The following is a 17,079-nucleotide window of genomic DNA, read 5'->3' on the forward strand; positions in this document are numbered from 1 at the left end:
AATGTAAGCACAATTAATCATATCATCTCTCGGTACTTACTACATGTTCTGGCTAAAAGGGAGCTGAGAACACCCTGTCCCTTCCACACATGTTGTTAATGGTCTGGGAGAAGCACTGGACCAAGGCACAGAATACATGTGACAGTTTATAGCTTATGTTTTCCAGCATCTTTCTAACAATCATTCTCTTTAACTTTGTGGAGAAGCAGAAAGAGAGTTTAATCCATAACTTGTTTTCTTAGTCTTTACCTGTTCCTCATTTAACTAAGGCCCACTGACATAGCTTTTCATTTGTACCCCTTGCCTCAAAAAATGCTTGCCCTTTATAGTCAGCAATACTGTATTATAAACTTCAAAGTTACTAAAAGACTAGATCTTAATTATTCCTACCCCCAAAAAGCAATGGTAGGTATATAACATGATACAGATATTAGCTAATGCTAAAGTGGTTTCATATTACCATATATATATATATATATATATATATATATCAAATCAACATGTTGTACACTTTAAGCTTACTCAATGTTGCATGTCAATGATGTCTTAATTTTTTTAAATACTCCTCTCATGGGGCGCCTGAGTGGCTCAGTCAGTGAAGTATCTGACTTTGGCTCAGGTCATGATCTCACGGTTCATGAGTTTAAGACCCACATCAGGATCCATGCTGATGGCTCAGAGCCTGGAACCTGCTTCAAGTTCTGTGTCTCCTTCTCTCTGCCCCTCCCATGCTCAAATTCTCTCTCTCTCTCTCTCTCTCAAAAATAGATAAACATTAAAAAAAATTTAATACTCCTCTTTACAAAGAATCCAACACTCTCTCCCTTTAAAAAATTTTTTACTGTTTATTTATTTTTGAGAGAGACAGAGACAGAGTGTGAGCGGGGGAGGGGCAGAGAGAGAGGGACTGTCAGCACAGAACTCAACGCGGGGCTTGCACCCACAAACTGTGAGATCATGACCTGAGCCGAAGTCGACACTCAACCGACTGAGGCACCCAGATGCCCCTCCTAACACTCTCTCCCTTTAATACAAGTACCACCATGCCACAGCTGTTCCAGTCCAAAAATATTATATTGGGTTTAGCATGAATGAAAAGCTCTAGGATGATACTGTTCATATTGCTTAAGCTAGTGCTACAAAAAACCAATGAAAATTGTCTTTCTGCTTTTCCACCCTAGCCTATAGCTTTCATCCTCAATGTCATCTCATAGTCCAAAATGGCAGAAGGACCACCAACCATGGAAAAACTAGACTGGATCTCTCCCAGCTCACTCAACTCTCCTTAAGTAGACTTCCTTACAAATGTATGTAAGACACACACATACACACACACACACACACACACACACACACACACACACATACACACACACATACACACACACACATACACACACATACACGGTCAAAACATAGCCATGTGATCATATCTCCCTACAAGGTAAATCAGACAATCTGGTCTTTTTATTGAGCACATTGTCACCACAAGTAAAATCAGGATTCTGCTTTTAAGGAAGAAGGGAAAATTGGACATTGGGAAATAACTGATTAAGTCATGATTTACACAGAGCCTAAATATTTTCACTCATTCAACAAATGTTCACTGAATGTCAACTCTGTGCCAGCTGTCCTCTACAAAGTCCACATCTGGCCCTCAGGGAACCCTTGCATCCTGACCCTGACGAACGCTGGTCACGTAGGCTGTTCCAAGCTGCCTTGTGTTTGTGATATGCCTCAGGCAGAGGCAATCACATCTCACATTTCAGACTTCCCTTTGCACTTTGCAGACATTCGGCTCCTGTGTCCCCAAACACCAGGGGACACAATGTCGCACCCTTTGAATGAGTCTCCTGAAGAACCCCAACATAGCTTGAGGAGTGGGAGAATACTCCCACAGCAGGTTGGGGACAAGGGACAAGCGGGGGACAGAGCACACTGATATCCTCTCCATAGAATTGCTCACTATTAGCCTCTTGCCTCTGTGGTGGCTTTGAACTATATTTTCCAGAATTCCCTTCCCTATATGGCTCTGGGCTAGGCTGGCCACAAGACACAATTTGCAGAGACACAGAAGGCAGAAGTGAAGGACCGGCAGTCATTTTTATGTCCTGAAGGCACCTGGCTCTCCCACATGGGGCTCACTGATCTGCCGGTGCCCCCATTGCCACCGGGCAACACTGCAGCTCCCTGGAGATCCCCACCTGCCTCTCCAGGTCCTGGCCGAGCGGGGGCGCTGCTCCAGGGCAGAGGACACCTGCACTTCCTGCTTCCTGCAGGCCGCATGCAGCAGGGAGCCGGAAATGGTGGGTCAGGTGCGGATTCCCGTTTGCCCTCCAAAGTTCCAGTTGTCCTCGGGGGCCCCAGTTCATCCTCACAGTCTCATTTTTCCTGTTTCTCCTTCACATGCACACCCTTCCCTCTGCCGGTCCCGCTGATGGCTCCACGACTTTAGGCCCAACCACAGATACGGAGCCTGCAGGGCCCCTCCACCAACTCCCACAGCTGCGTAAGGTCTAGCCCTCCAAGACCCCCTATTCGACGGTGTCCACAGCAGCTCTGCTTCTCGAAAGGTAGCCTAAGACACCTCCCAGTTAAGTCCCTCTCCTCTTACGTAGCCTGGAGCAAGGGGGCAATGGACTAACCCTGGCAGGAACTATATTTTCACACTCACCTTTACCGGTCCGACCCAGGCCGTCCAACACCTCACTTCAGCAGGTGGTGGTGACACGTGGCCACTAACATTTGTTCCCAGCCTTTGAAGCTCCAGCTAAAACTCAGAGATGAGCAGAATTGTGTTTAACATCCTGTGGTATCTGACATCCCAGCATATGTGATCATAGATTGATAGATTAGATTAGATTGATACATGGATACATAGATTGTTGGAAAGAACTTAAAAAAATAAATACCCTGGGGCTTCTCTATCATTCTGTCCTGAGGACTCAAGCCATGGAGAGATCTAAAAAATAAAAGAGAATAAATACTAATGAGGTTCTTGCCATTACAGACTCCCTTGGCTCAGATTTTGTCATTGGAAGTATAAGACAAACCCACCTTACACGGATATTTCCCCTAACATTGGGTAATATAATGTTCGGTATACAAATGTTCCAAACATAATTCGATAAAACTTTAAATATTACTTTTAATTTTAAGAAATGAAACTCGTACTTAGAATGTTGTTTCTTACCAACATATTAGCATTTAGATATTTACCTTACATAAAAATCATTTGTTTGATATACAAGTGCTTTTGTCAAAAACAAAATGATTGTATTTTCTTTTTTGTATTTTCTTTTATATTTGGATTTTGCTATTTAATTTTAACTTAATTTCATTTGAAATAAATAAGATACTTATAGTATGAGAATATATGAAATACTTATTGTTTTGGAAATGAAGGAAACATTGAAAGACTACCTTGAGAAAGCATATGTCCAATAGAACAGCATCCCCAAAGTTGTGTTTTATAGAATGGAATACTAAAAAAGTTTACTTAAAACAATAAAGAATATATTTTGGCCAAGTAGATTTGGAATACACTGCATTAAAGAATTTTCAAATTCATTTCTTTACCTCAAGACTCTTCAGTGAGTTTTGTGTGCTCCCATGCTTAGACCCACCAGAAGAGGTATAACCGGCAAAATTTTCCAAGTTTATTTACCAATGGAAACTTTTCTGGTAAAATAGCTTGAAGGATTAACATACTAAGGAACACACTTTGGTGGAGTGCCACAGAAAAGTTATATAGTATCTCAAAATCACCAACAGCTTTTAAATATATTTGTGTATATTGTTATGTATATCATATATATATATATATGACATATGTATCATATACATATAATATATATACAAGTTTCAAGCCGTATGCTGGCCATATATCTTAACTGGTTTATTGAAATCACTGTTTTACCATGACATCTCTATATTATTACTCCAGTTATACACAATAATAATACTACCAAAACACATTCTAAGATAAAATATGAAAAACTAAACTGGAGGGTTTGTTTCACTTTTTATAACACAGTAATTTATACAGAGTTGACTGACAATACTAAGCTTTGCACTTTATTGACCAAGTTATTTCTCTCTAGCTTAAATGACATAAGAATATAGGAGTTCATGCTGACATTTAAGAAACAATAGTGATAACTTTATTTCTGGCTATAGATGGGACATGCAGCCTGAAAACCCCACCCCCTAAAAGAATACTTTCAAATGCAGGTGAAGTAGAACAAAGATCCTTAAAGTGCAGAGCTGCATTTATAATAAAGTAGAGGAACTCCCCAAGCACTAAAAATGAACTAGGAATTATAAATCAGAAAATGAAGGTCAGCTTGAGGCACTGAGGTGGCTCAGACAGTTAAGCACCTAACTCTTGATTTCAGCTCAGGTCATGATCCCAGGGTTGTGGGATTGAGCCCCGTGTTGGGCTCCATGCTGAGCCTGGAGCCTCCTTGGGATTCTCTCTCTCCCTCTCTCTCTGCCCCTCTTCCCTTCCCCACTCATGCTCTCTCTCGCTCGCTCGCTCACTCTCACTCACTCTCACTGTATCACTCTTTCTCTCTCAAAGAGAAAGAGAAAGAAAGTCAAGGTTAAGGTCATCTATATTGGAGCAGGAGGTACTCCAACCAAATGAATCTCCTTGGGTTGTAATATCTCACAGACACGACATTGAGACTCAGACCTTAGCCCCCAACAAGACTGGGAGTTAGAACTCAGACCCCTGAATGAAGCCAGGACTTTCAAATGACTGCATTCTCAATGAAAGGATGAGTTGGGTGGAGGGAATTCATCCACTGCCCCCAGAGAAACATCAAGGAAGCTTTTCATTATTGACCTGAGGTTTAGCTGGAAAAAGACTGTCCTCAGAATTTGCAACAATGGACCAGCTCTCACTCCAGTTTTTGGCTTAAATTTATAGGGTCATGTGGTCCAGAAACCTTCATGCCAAGAAATTGAGATAAAAATGTTTCCAAAATGTTAATATCTTTAATATGTCCAGCAGAAGCAAACTTAAAACTGCTCTGAAGGGGCACATCCCAAACTTCGGCCACAGAGAAATTCACAAGGTCACCCCACCAAAAACATGTGCATAACCTAGAACTTAAAGATGCATGAGGAAATAATCCACTGGGGGGGGGGGGAGGTCAATAACCACAAAAAAAACAGCATAACTAATCCCCCAAGCCCTTTAGATGATAGAACAATTAGAGACTCTATGAGTGAGTGCATTTTAAATTTTTACTCATGAAAGAGAAAAACAGAGACATAAGAACAAGAAACTATGAAAAATGACAGACATTTGAAAACATCCAAATAGAGCTTCTAGAATGAAAAATATAGCCATTTTGATTTTAAATTCAATGGATGAATTAGATAGCAAATTAGACATGGCTGAAGAAAGGAATTGGGGAATTGGAAGATATTTCTATGAAAATTACTCAGAATGAATCACAGAGAGGTAAAGAAACAGAAAATATTTCAATTTGAACACATTGAGGACAAAATGAGAAGATCCAACATCTCTCTTCAGAGAGAGATAATACAAGGATTAAGAGGCAATGCTTCCAGAATTGAAGAATGGCAGGAATTCTATAATTCAAGAATAACTTGGGGCACCTGGGTGGTTCAGTCGGGTAAGTGTCCGACTTTGGCTCAGGTCATGATCTCATGGTTCATGAGTTTGAGCCTCGCATCGGGCTCTGTGCTGACAGCTCAGAGCCTGGAGCCTGCTTTGGATTCTGTGTCTCTCCCTCTCTCTGCCCCTCCCCTGCTCAAGCTCTCTCTCTGTCCCTCAATAATAAATAAACATCAAAAAAAAAAAAATTTAAGAATAAATTGAATTCAAGAATAACTATCAAGCATAATAAATAAAAATGTGTCCATATTCAAGACGTTGTAGAGGAAGGCTGCAAAATACTAAAGACAAAGAGAAAAATTTTATGTGAAGCGTGGAGAATACAGTCTGCCCACAAAGGAAAAGCAGCTAGCAAGTCTTCTGAACTACAATAACAGACTCAGAAAACAATGGAAAAAGCATTCAAAGGGCTAAGAGAAAAACAGTCATCTTAGAATTCTAAACCCACCCAAACTATAATTGAAAAATGAGGACATTTAAGAACATTTTCGGACAAACTAAGACAGTTTTTTTTATTACAAGAACTTCACTTAGAAAATACAACTGAATGTTACTTTAGCAAGGAAAGAAATTAAACATAGAAGGAAAGATTGAGAAGCAAGAAAGCCGAGCAAGGAAATTAGTAAATATGTGTATTTAAAAGAAGCTGTGATTAGTATAAAGCAAGGAGAATGACATATGGCGGTGCAAATAAGATAAAACTAAAACACTGGACAGAAACATCATAAAAGGTGAGAAGGACGCTTGAAGTTAAAACAGTCTGCAGTATTAGTCATGTGTTATCAGTCAAGAAGTGTGTAAATATAATGCTTTAACTCAGCATGAATACAGGCATACCAGGGAGATACTGTGTTTCATTCCAGATCACCACAATAAAGCAAATACTTCAATAAAGTGAGTCAAGTGATTTTCTGGTTTGCCAGTGCAGAGAAAAGTTATTTTTACACTATACTGTAGGCTACTGAGTTTGCAATAGCATTGTGTCTAAAAAAAAACAATGTACACACCTTAATTTAAAAAGAGTTGGTTGCTAAAACATTGCTAACCATGCTCTGCGCTCTTAGTGAGTCATAATCTTTTTGTTGGTGGAGGGTCTTGCCCACGTTGGTGGCTGCTGACAGATCAGGGTGGTGGCTGCTGAAGGGTGGGGTGGCTGTGGCGATTTCTGAAAATACGACAACAATGAAATTTGCTGCATCATTTGACTCTTCTTTTCACAAACAGTTGCTCTGTAACATGTGATGCCGTTTGATAGAATTTTACCCACAGTAGAACTTCTTTCAGATTTAAACTCAGTCCTCTCAAACCCTGCCGCTGCTTTCTCAACTAAATGTATGTCGTTTTCAAAATGCTGTCATTTCAACAATCTTCACAGCATCGTCAATCAGGTAGATTCCATCTCAAAAAACCACTTTCTTTGCCCAACCAGAAGAAGCAGCCCCTCATCCATTAAAGTCGTATCGTGAGATGGCAGCAATTCAGTCCCATCTTCAGGCTCCACTTCTAGTTCTCTTGCTGCTTCCGCCACATCTGCAGTGACCTCCTCCCCTGAAGCCTTGAACCCCTCAAAGTCATCCATGAGGGTGGGAGTCACCTTCTTCCAAACTCCCGTTAATGTTGGTATTTGGACCTCTTCCCACGGATAGGTTCACAAGCGTTTTGAATCACATCTAGAACGGTAAATCCTTTCCAGAAGGTTTTCGATTTACATGGCCCAAATCCATCAGAGGAATCACTATGTATGGCAGCTATAACCTGAAGAAATAGATTTCTTCAATAATAAGACTTAAAAGTCAAAATTCTTCCTTGATCCATGGGCTGCAGGATGGATGCTGTGTTATCAGGCATGAGGAAAAAAAAACAAAAACAAAAAACCAGTAATCTCATTGTACATCCCCATCAGAGCTCTTGGATGACAAGGCGCATTGTCAATGAGAAGCGATGTTTTCAAGGTAATTTTTTTTCTGAGCTTAAGGCCCAACAGTGGGCTTAAAATATTCAGTAAGCCATGCTGTAAACAGATGTGCTGTCATCTAGGTTTTGTTGTTCCATTTAGAGGACACAGGCAAAGTAACTTTAGCATAATTCTTAAGGGCCCTAGAATTTTGGAATGGTACATGAGCAGTAGCTTCAACTTGAAGTCACTAGCTGCATGAGCCCCTAAGAAGAGAGTCAGCTAGTCCTTTGAAGATTTCAAGGCAGGCATTAACTTCTCCTCTCCAGTTATGAAAATTCTAGACAGCATCTGCTTCCAACGGAAAGCTGCTTCACCTACATTATAAGTCTCTTGCCAGAGCCCCTGTGTGGCTCAGGCAGTTAAGCGTCCAACTCTTGGTTTTGGCTCAGGTCATGGTCTCACAGTTCACAGGTTCGAGCTGCCAGAACAGAGCCTGCTTGGGATTCTCTCTCTCTCTCCCTCTCTGTCTGCCCCTTCCCTGCCCGCTCTCTCTCTCTCTCAAAATAAATAAACAAATCAATAAATAAATCTGTTGCTTAGTGTAGCCACCTTAATGAATACTCTCAGCTGGATCTTCTGGAGAATGTCCTGCAGCTTCTACGTCAGCACTCGCTGCTTCACCTTGCACTTGTATGTTTGAAGACAGCTGCTTTCCTTAAATACCGTGAACCAACCTCTGCCAGCTTCAGACTTTTCTTCTGCAGTTTCCTCACCCCCCTCAGATTTCATGGAATTGAGGAGAGTTAGGGCCTTGTTCACGGATGAGGCTTTGGCTTAAGGGAACACTGAAGCTGGTTTGATCTTGGATCCAGACCACCAAAACTTTCTCTTTATCAGCAACAAAGCTGTTTTTCTTTCTTATGATTCATGTGTTCGCTGGAGTAGTGCTTTTAATTTCCTTCAGAACTTTTTCTTTCACTCACAACTTGGCTATTTATCACAAGAGGCCTAGCTTTCGCCCTATCCTGGCCTTTGATGTGCCTTCCTCACTAAAGCTCCATCATTTTTAGCTTTTGACTTCAAGCGAGAAACACATAATTCTTCCCTTAGAGCCCAGTGAAGGGCTGTGAATTAGCCTAATTTCAGGATTGTTGCGTCTCGGGGAATGGGGAGGCCCAAGGAGAAGGAGAGAGACTGGGGAGGAGCCAGTCGGTGGAACAGACATACGGAGCAGAACACATACGGCATCCATCGATTAAGTTCCCCATCTTATGTGGGTGCAGTTCATGGTACCCCAAAACTGTTAAAGTAGCAACATCAGAGATCACTAACCACAGATCACCATAACAGCTATAATAATTAAAAAGTTTGAAATATTGCAGGAAGTACCAAAAGGTAACACAGAGACCGAAAATGAACAAATGCTATTGGAAAAGAGCCCAAATAGACTTGGTGGACAGAGTGTTGCCACAAACCTTCAATCTGTCAAAAACGTCGTCTCTGTGAAGCACGACGAAGTGAACTGCAACAAGACAAGATCTGCCTGTATGGAGTTTCATGTGGCACTTGCAGGGTAACCAGTAAAGGAAAAGGAACAGAATACATAGCTTCCAAAGAAACGGAAGTGTGGGGAGAAAGAAAATAGGGAAAACTAAATTAACCAATAGAGGGGAAGATAGAAAAGCTAAAGCAAAGACAGGGTAAAAAGCAAAAGGAAATCTGTAATCATAACAGGTGTAGGGGCACCTGGGTGGCTCAGGTGGTTGGGCGTCCAGCTCTTGATTCGGGCTCAGGTCATGATCTCAGTCAAGGGATAGAGTCCCACATCCATGCTGGGCGTGGAGCCGGCTTAAGATTCTCTCTCTCCTTCTCTCTCTGCCCCTCTCCTCTGCCCATGCATGCTCACTCGCTTTCTGTCTCTGTCTCTCTTTCTCTCTCTCTCTGTCGAAATGAAATGAAATGAAATGAAATGAAATGAAATGAAATGAAATGAAATGAAATGAAATGAAATGAAATATATAAAATAAAATAAAATAAAATAAAATAAAATAAAATAAAATAAAATAAAATAAAAATAAGTAAAATAATGGATGTAGATCTACCAGGTAAAAGATTCTCAGATTACTTTTGAAAAATCAAAACCTGGCTGTATTTTTTTATAAGAGACACGCTCCAAACACAGAGTTACAGAAAGATTAGAAATATAAGAACAGAGAAAAGAGATACCAGAAGAAAACAAACCCAGTGAAAATGGCACAGCTACAGAAAACGAGATAAAACAAACTTCAAGTGAAAATGCACTAGTAGGGGAAAAGATGGTCATTATACAGTGATAAAAGATGGGGCGCCTGGGTGGCGCAGTCGGTTAAGCGTCCGACTTCAGCCAGGTCACGATCTCGCGGTCCGTGAGTTCGAGCCCCACGTCAGGCTCTGGGCTGATGGCTCGGAGCCTGGAGCCTGTTTCCGATTCTGTGTCTCCCTCTCTCTCTGCCCTTCCCCCGTTCATGCTCTGTCTCTCTCTGTCCCAAAAATAAAATAAAAAAAAAACGTTGAAAAAAAAAAAAGTTCACCAGGAGGATAATTTTAAACTGTATTTTGTAACGCACCTTCAAAATACATAGAATTATTACCATTGTAAGAGGAACACACTAACAAACACTGTAGGAGACCCTACCAATGTCTCTGAAAGTTTGGTGGATAGAATAGAATAAACCATGGAAGGGGGTGTAGATCTTCACAGATGCAGAAGGATAGTAGAGAAAAACACAATTACGAAGCATAAATATATATACACCTGAATGCTCAACTTAGAAAAGATACATTACTTTCAAATACATAAAAGCTATTAAAAAAAAAAAAATCATGGTCGGGGCGCCTGAGTAGCTCAGTCAGTTAAGTGTCCGACTTCGGCTCAGGTCATGATCTCGTACTTAGTGGGTTCAAGCCCCGCGTCGGGCTCTGTGCTGACAGCTCGGAGCCTGGAGCCTGCTTCCGATTCTGTGTCTCCCTCTCTCTCTGCCCCTCCCCTGCTCATGCTCTGTCTCTCTCTGTCTCAAAAATAAATAAAAACATTTAAAAAACAATAAAAATTAAAAAACAGTCATGGGGAATTGTTGTGGACCACATGTTTGTATCTCCCTCAAATCTGTATGTTGAAACCCCCCTCACCCCACCACTGGTGTGATGGTATTTGAAGGTAGGGCCTTCAGGAAGTGATTGGGTTGAGATGAGGTCGTGAGGGTGGTGTTCTATGATGGAATTAGTGCCCTTCAGAGAGGAGGAAGGAACCAGACCCTTTTTTCCCTGACAGTGTGAGGACAAAGCAAGAAGGCGGTTGTCCACAAAGCAGGAAGGGAGCCCTCACCAGACATCACATCCACTGGCACTTTGACCTCGGACTTCCAGTCTCCAGAACTCTGAGACAGTAAGCGTGTTTAAGCCAGCAGCCTGGGTGTTTGTTACAGCAGCCGGAGCCGACTAGGACACGAGTATAACTGAGATATAAATGGATCAGGATTTTGAGGTCCTGACTCCAAACAGCATTTGTCAGACTTGTGTTAGAAGCACCACATTCTCTTCAGGACACCCCAGTAGAGACCAGCAACACAAATGCTGGAGAGGCTACCGTAAAGAAACGAAGGACACTTGAACGTTTTACAAAGTGACTACCTAAGTCCAAACCGGTGGCCGTAAGTCTATGTAGCTGTTTTTATTAAAGGGGCTAAGATGGGCATTTACTTACATTTGAGAAAGTGATCACAAGATACGACAAGAGTCGCCTCAAAAGTGATTTTCTCTGCAGTAAGCGCAAGTACAGGGAGAAGAATTTAACGTAAGGATACAGAAACGCCTCTCAGAAGCCAAGAGACCACGTGCTGTTGGATTCGTGGTGTCCTTGGCAAAAGGGCACTCTCTCCACCTCTTGGGACCACGCGGCCTTTCGTCTACTTGCAGGCTGCGTGCCTGCTGCCTTCTCCCCTCCCTGCAGACAGCATCCCGCGCGCATCCATCAGCCCGCCAGGGCCCCAGACAGCCACGCCAGACTCTAAGCCTATGCGGCCTGCATGCCGGCAACAGTGTCTCTCATTTTCATAATTTCAAATTACAGGAAGGAGCCATGCCGTAAAAGACCTAGGTCCCCAGACAGCATGGAGCCAGGAGTCCCCTCCCTCTGCCCGATTATCAAAGGCTGGGAGGGGTGGCAGGTTCCAATGGGACACGGCCATTCAGAGCAGGAAAGGCTGTGTGCAGGGAACTACCCCTACATTGAGTAACTGAATCACTCTACTCCATTTCCAAAAAGAAAATAAGGGTGTAATTTGCAAGAGGAGGCGTTAACATTGATAAATAAGAACTTACCTAGTGCAGCAATTGTGATCTCTTGGATATTGATTTAACAAGTGTTTATTTGGGGCACCTGGGGGGCTCACTCAGTCCATGAAGCGTCTGACCTCGGCTCACGTCATGACCTCACGGTTCAAGTTCCGGCCCCACGTCGGGCTCTGTGCTGACAGCTCGGAGCCTGGAGCCTGCTTCAGATTCTGTGTCTCCCTCTCTCTCTCTCTCTCTCTGCCCCTCCCTTACTCACGCTCTGTCTCTCTCTCTCTCTCTCTCTCTCTCTCTCAAAAATAAATAACATTAATTTTTTTTTAAAAAAACAAGTGTTTCTTAAACACCATGTTTACATATTAAATACCATGTGCCAGGAACGGAACAGGGCCCGGGTGATAAAACGTAACTCTGCATGCAAAGAACTTATAAGGCAATGGAGTGCATTCTTAAGAAAAGCTGCACCATCTGCTTCTCCAGAAAATTTAACAAGTGACCCTCCCAGAGAACTTCAGACACATGGGAGCCCAAGGCCCTCACACAGCTCCTGGATGTCCTCTGGGAATTACACCAAGCCCCTGCTTGCACACTCCTCTGAGCACGAGGCTTGGGTTTCTTGTTACCTCTGGGAATATCCACTTCATCTTAGGAACGCATGTGTAGAAAGGCAATTAGAAATGATTCCAGGGGCGCCTGGGTGGCTCAGTCGGTCGAGCGTCCGACTTCGGCTCAGGTCATGATCTCACCGTCTGTGGGTTCGAGCCCCACGTCGGGCTCTGTGCTGACAGCTCGGAGCCTGGAGCCTGTTTCGGATTCTGTGTCTCCCTCTCTCTCTCTGCCTCTCTCCCACTTGTGCTCTCTCTCTCTCTCTCTCTCTCTCAAAAATACATAAAATGTAAAAAAAAAAAAAAAAACACCTTTTTTTTAAAGAAATGAATCGAGCATTTTTGTATTTGGCTTACACTTACTTGACCCAAGTTCAGGGACCATCCAGTCGATTTCCAATGCTGAAAGCCAGGATTTGCCCGCACGCGCACACACACCCAGAAGCGGACAGAGTCGGTGTCTTCAGCACGAGGTTGCTTTGTCCCCACCGCAACCATCTGTTCCGCAGACACAGTGCTGCCGGGTTTCCGCGGCGGCCCCTGGCTCCGGGCTGCTCAGAGAACATCACAAGCATATTAGTCCTAATGCACTACCGCTTTTCTGCAAGGAAATAAAATACGATTCCCTGGTGAGAAAGTTAAAGCCCAGTAAGAGGACTTAACCTGCTGCCCGGAATTAGTGATGAGAGAGTCCTGAGCTCCTAATTCCCCGTCCCTTGTGAGAAACGGAAAACCCACAGCCCAGCAGTTGGAACTCTCCAGGTGCAATCCCCGAGTCACCTGTTTCTAATTATCCCTGTTGTGTGATGAGTTACTTATTAAGAGGAGAGTCGGGAGAACGGAACCGGAACCGGGAGGAAGCAGAAGGACGTTCTCTTAAAAGGGCGTGCAGGGCACAAGGGCCCAGCCCCGCGGGGGACCCAGCCGTGGCAGTCTCGGCTCCTCTCAGCCTTCTCCTCTGTAGGGCATTAGCCAGACCCAGGCTTCCTACTCGTCACGGAAACCCCTCCAGGTGGCTTGTTGGCAAGCCATGGCTGAGGAGGAGCTAAGGGAGCTCCGTGGGAGAAGAGGGCAGGAGGCTTCAGACAAACTCGCTCGGGCCTTGGGGGATCCGCCCGCGAGAGGGGGAAACCCGATCTAACACCAGTCTTCCAAAGAGGTTTGGTTAACAAAGCAGCAGAAGGGCTCTTGTCTAACATGACTCCTCTCTAATCCAGCCCTGCCCGGGGACCTTGAGGTCAGCAACACAACGATCCCCGAGGGGACTTGGCCCAAGTGCCACTGGCTTTTCCGTGAGAAAGACCCTCCTCGGAGAAGGCACTTTTGACTAGGGCTTTGTTTCTACAGTTCCGTTTCTAGAACTTGGCATTGTGAAGGCTTTTCCCCACAAAATTCCTTGATCCAAAATATATGGACCAACTTTTATGCGGCGTTACATCCAATGAAGTCCACTGACCTTTCTGATTTTTTCTAGAACAGCTAACATGTGTCTTGCCTGCTACCTTTTCTAACCAGGAGGGCCAGGGCAAGTGCCCCGAAACTTCCATATTGTGGTTCTGCCATACATGTTTCATCTATTCGCTGAAGGACCTTGGGAAAGTTATTTGATTTAGGTAAGCGTTATTTCCCCACCTGTAATTAGAAGGACGATAACACTACCCGCCGTGGCTGTGAAGATTAAGTGAGAAAATGTAATCCCATTTGGTGACCACCACAGTAATCACGATCTCAGGCAAAGAATCCTCAACAGGTGCTAAAATTACTGCATCAGTGGATCCTGAGAAACTTAACAGAAACCCATGGGGGAGGGGAAGGAAAAAACAAAAAGAGGTTAGAGTGGGAGAGAGCCAAAGCATAAGAGACTCTTAAAAACTGAGAACAAACTGAGGGTTGATGGGGGGTGGGAGGGAGGGGTGGGTGGGTGATGGGTATGGAGGAGGGCACCTGTTGGGATGAGCACTGGGTGTTGTATGGAAACCAATTTGACAGTAAATTTCATATATTGAAAAAAAAAATAAAATACAATTAGTTCATCAGCGTATGATAAGAAATAGGACATTTACACGGTCTCAAAGGATCTCCCCAAGAAGATACTTATTACATACTAGGTAAAAAAAAAAAAAAAAAGTAACTTTACAGAGAAGAAACAGGCAGGTGCCACCCTAGTCAAGGACCAAAGGCTACAATGCCACCAGTAATGAAACAGAGCTACATCCCGGGCCTCCTGATAAACAGTACCGAGGCGACCCAACAGCACCACTGCACAGCCAAAGTCACATAACCCAAATCTAATCATGTGGAAGGAAACACAGACTCTAATCAAGAGATAGTCTACAAAATAACTGGCCTATACTCTCCGAAAATCCCACAGGGGCGCCTGGGTGGTCCAGTCAATTGAGCGTACAACTCTTGGTTTCGGCTCAGGTCATGATCTCAAGGTTGTGGGACTGAGCCTCATGTCGGGTTCCACGCTCAGCATGGAGGCTGCTTGGGATTCTCCCCTCTCCCTCTCTCTCTGCCTCTCTCTGCCTCTTTCAAAATAAAATAAATATTTGTTTAATATCACAATCATATGGGGCGCCCGGGTGGCTCCGTTAAGCGTCCAACGTTGGCTCAGGTCATCATCTTGTCGTTGGTGAGTTCGGGCCCCGCTTCAGGCTCTCTGCTGTCAGCACTGAGCCTGCTTCAGATCCGTCTCCCCCATGGTCTTCTGTTAAGTTTCTCAAGTTCCACATATGAGTGAAAACATATGATATCTGTCTTTGACTGACCTGTTTCACTTAGCATAATACCTTCCAGTTCCATCCACGTTGCTGCAAACGGCATGATTTCATTCTTTTTCATTGCCAAGTAGTATTCCATTGCATATATAAACTACATCTTCTTTATCCATGCGTCAGTTGATGGACAGTTAGACTCTTTCCATAATTTGGCTCTTGTTGCAAGTGCTGCTATAAACATCGGGGTACAAGTTGCCCCTATGCATCAGCACTCCTGTATCCCTTGGGTAAATTCCTAGCAGTGTTATTGCTGGGTCATAGGGTAGGTCTATTTTTAACTTTTTGAGGAACTTCCACACTGTCTTCCAGAGCAGCTGCACCAGTTTGCATTCCCACCAACCGTGCAAGAGGGTTCCCATTTCTCCACATCCTCACAAGCATCTGCTGGTTCCTGATTTGTTCATTTTAGCCACTCTGACTGGCTTGAAGTGGTATCTCAGTGTGGTTTTGATTTGTATTTCCCTGATGACGAGTGACGTTGGGCATCTTTTCATGTGTCTATTGGCCATCTGGATGTCTTCTAGATGTGGAAATCATCCTGGATTATCTGGGTGGGTCCAGTCTAATCAGATGAGGCCATAAAGCCAAGACCTGCCTTCCCTAGTTGTGGTCAGAGATGTGACAATGGAAGAAGCATCGGGGAGCTGTGACCATCTGAGAGGGTCTCGACCCAACTGGACATTGCTGGCTTCAAAGGTGGAGGACAGGGCTGCATATCAAGGCATACAGGTGGCATCTAGAAGCTAGAAAAGGCAAGAAAACAGATTCTCAATTAAAGTGTCCAGAAAAGGGGCGCCTGGGTGGCTCAGTCGGTTAAGCGGCCGACTTCGGCTCAGGTCATGATCTCACAGTCTGTGAGTTCGAGCCCCGCGTCAGGCTCTGTGCTGACAGCTCAGAGCCTGGTGCCTATTTCAGATTCTGTGTCTCCCTCTCTCTGACCCTCCCCCGTTCATGCTCTGTCTCTCTCTGTCTCAAAAATAAATAAATGTTAAAAAATAAAAATAAAAAAAAATAAAGTGTCCAGAAAATAACCAGTCCTACTGACACCTTGATTTTAGCCTAAGGAGACCATGTCAGACTGTAAGATAATACACTTGTGTTGCTAAAACTGATAATTGTGTGATAACTTGATATAGAAGCAATGGAAAACTGAAAGTCATGAGAGAAAAGAATGAGAAACTGTTGCAGATTAAAGGAAACTGAAGAGGTGTGTAAGTCCATACAATGTACCTCCTGGATTGAATCCTGGGCCCCCCAAAAAAATGGATATTAGTTGGGCAACTGAATGAGATCTGTAGAATAGAAAATAGTATTGTATCAATGTTGACTTTCTCATTTTGGTCTCTGTGTTGGTTGTGGAAGAAATGGTCGTGTTTTAGGAAATAAACACTGAAGTACTTAGAGGTAAAAAAGGCAATATATCTGCAACTTATTATCAAGTGTTTCAGAAAAATATATGTGTGCGTATGTGATGTATACATGATATATAGATACGTAGATGTTTGTATGTACAGAGAGAGGGGAAAAGAGAAACAATTATGGTAAAATGTTAGCACTTGGTGGCTCTGTATCGTGAAGAGTATGCAGACGTGCTTTATACTATTGCTGCAACTTTTTTGCATGTCTGAAATTTTTCAAAGTCCGAAATTTGAAATACTGAAAAGTGAAAAATGTATGTGAAATACAGTACCCTACCTGTACTCAGCAAGTTTCCAGTGAATCTAGACTTTTGCTATTTTTTTCTAAGTCTAGCACCTTCCTTGCCCCTTGCAGTAGAGAGTCAATGACGGGCAGTGGTTAGAAGCACAGACCGGGAAC

The sequence above is a fragment of the Panthera onca genome, chromosome B2 (assembly GCF_046562875.1).
Source record: "Panthera onca isolate mPanOnc1 chromosome B2, mPanOnc1 haplotype 2, whole genome shotgun sequence".
Taxonomy (NCBI): Eukaryota; Metazoa; Chordata; class Mammalia; order Carnivora; family Felidae; genus Panthera; species Panthera onca.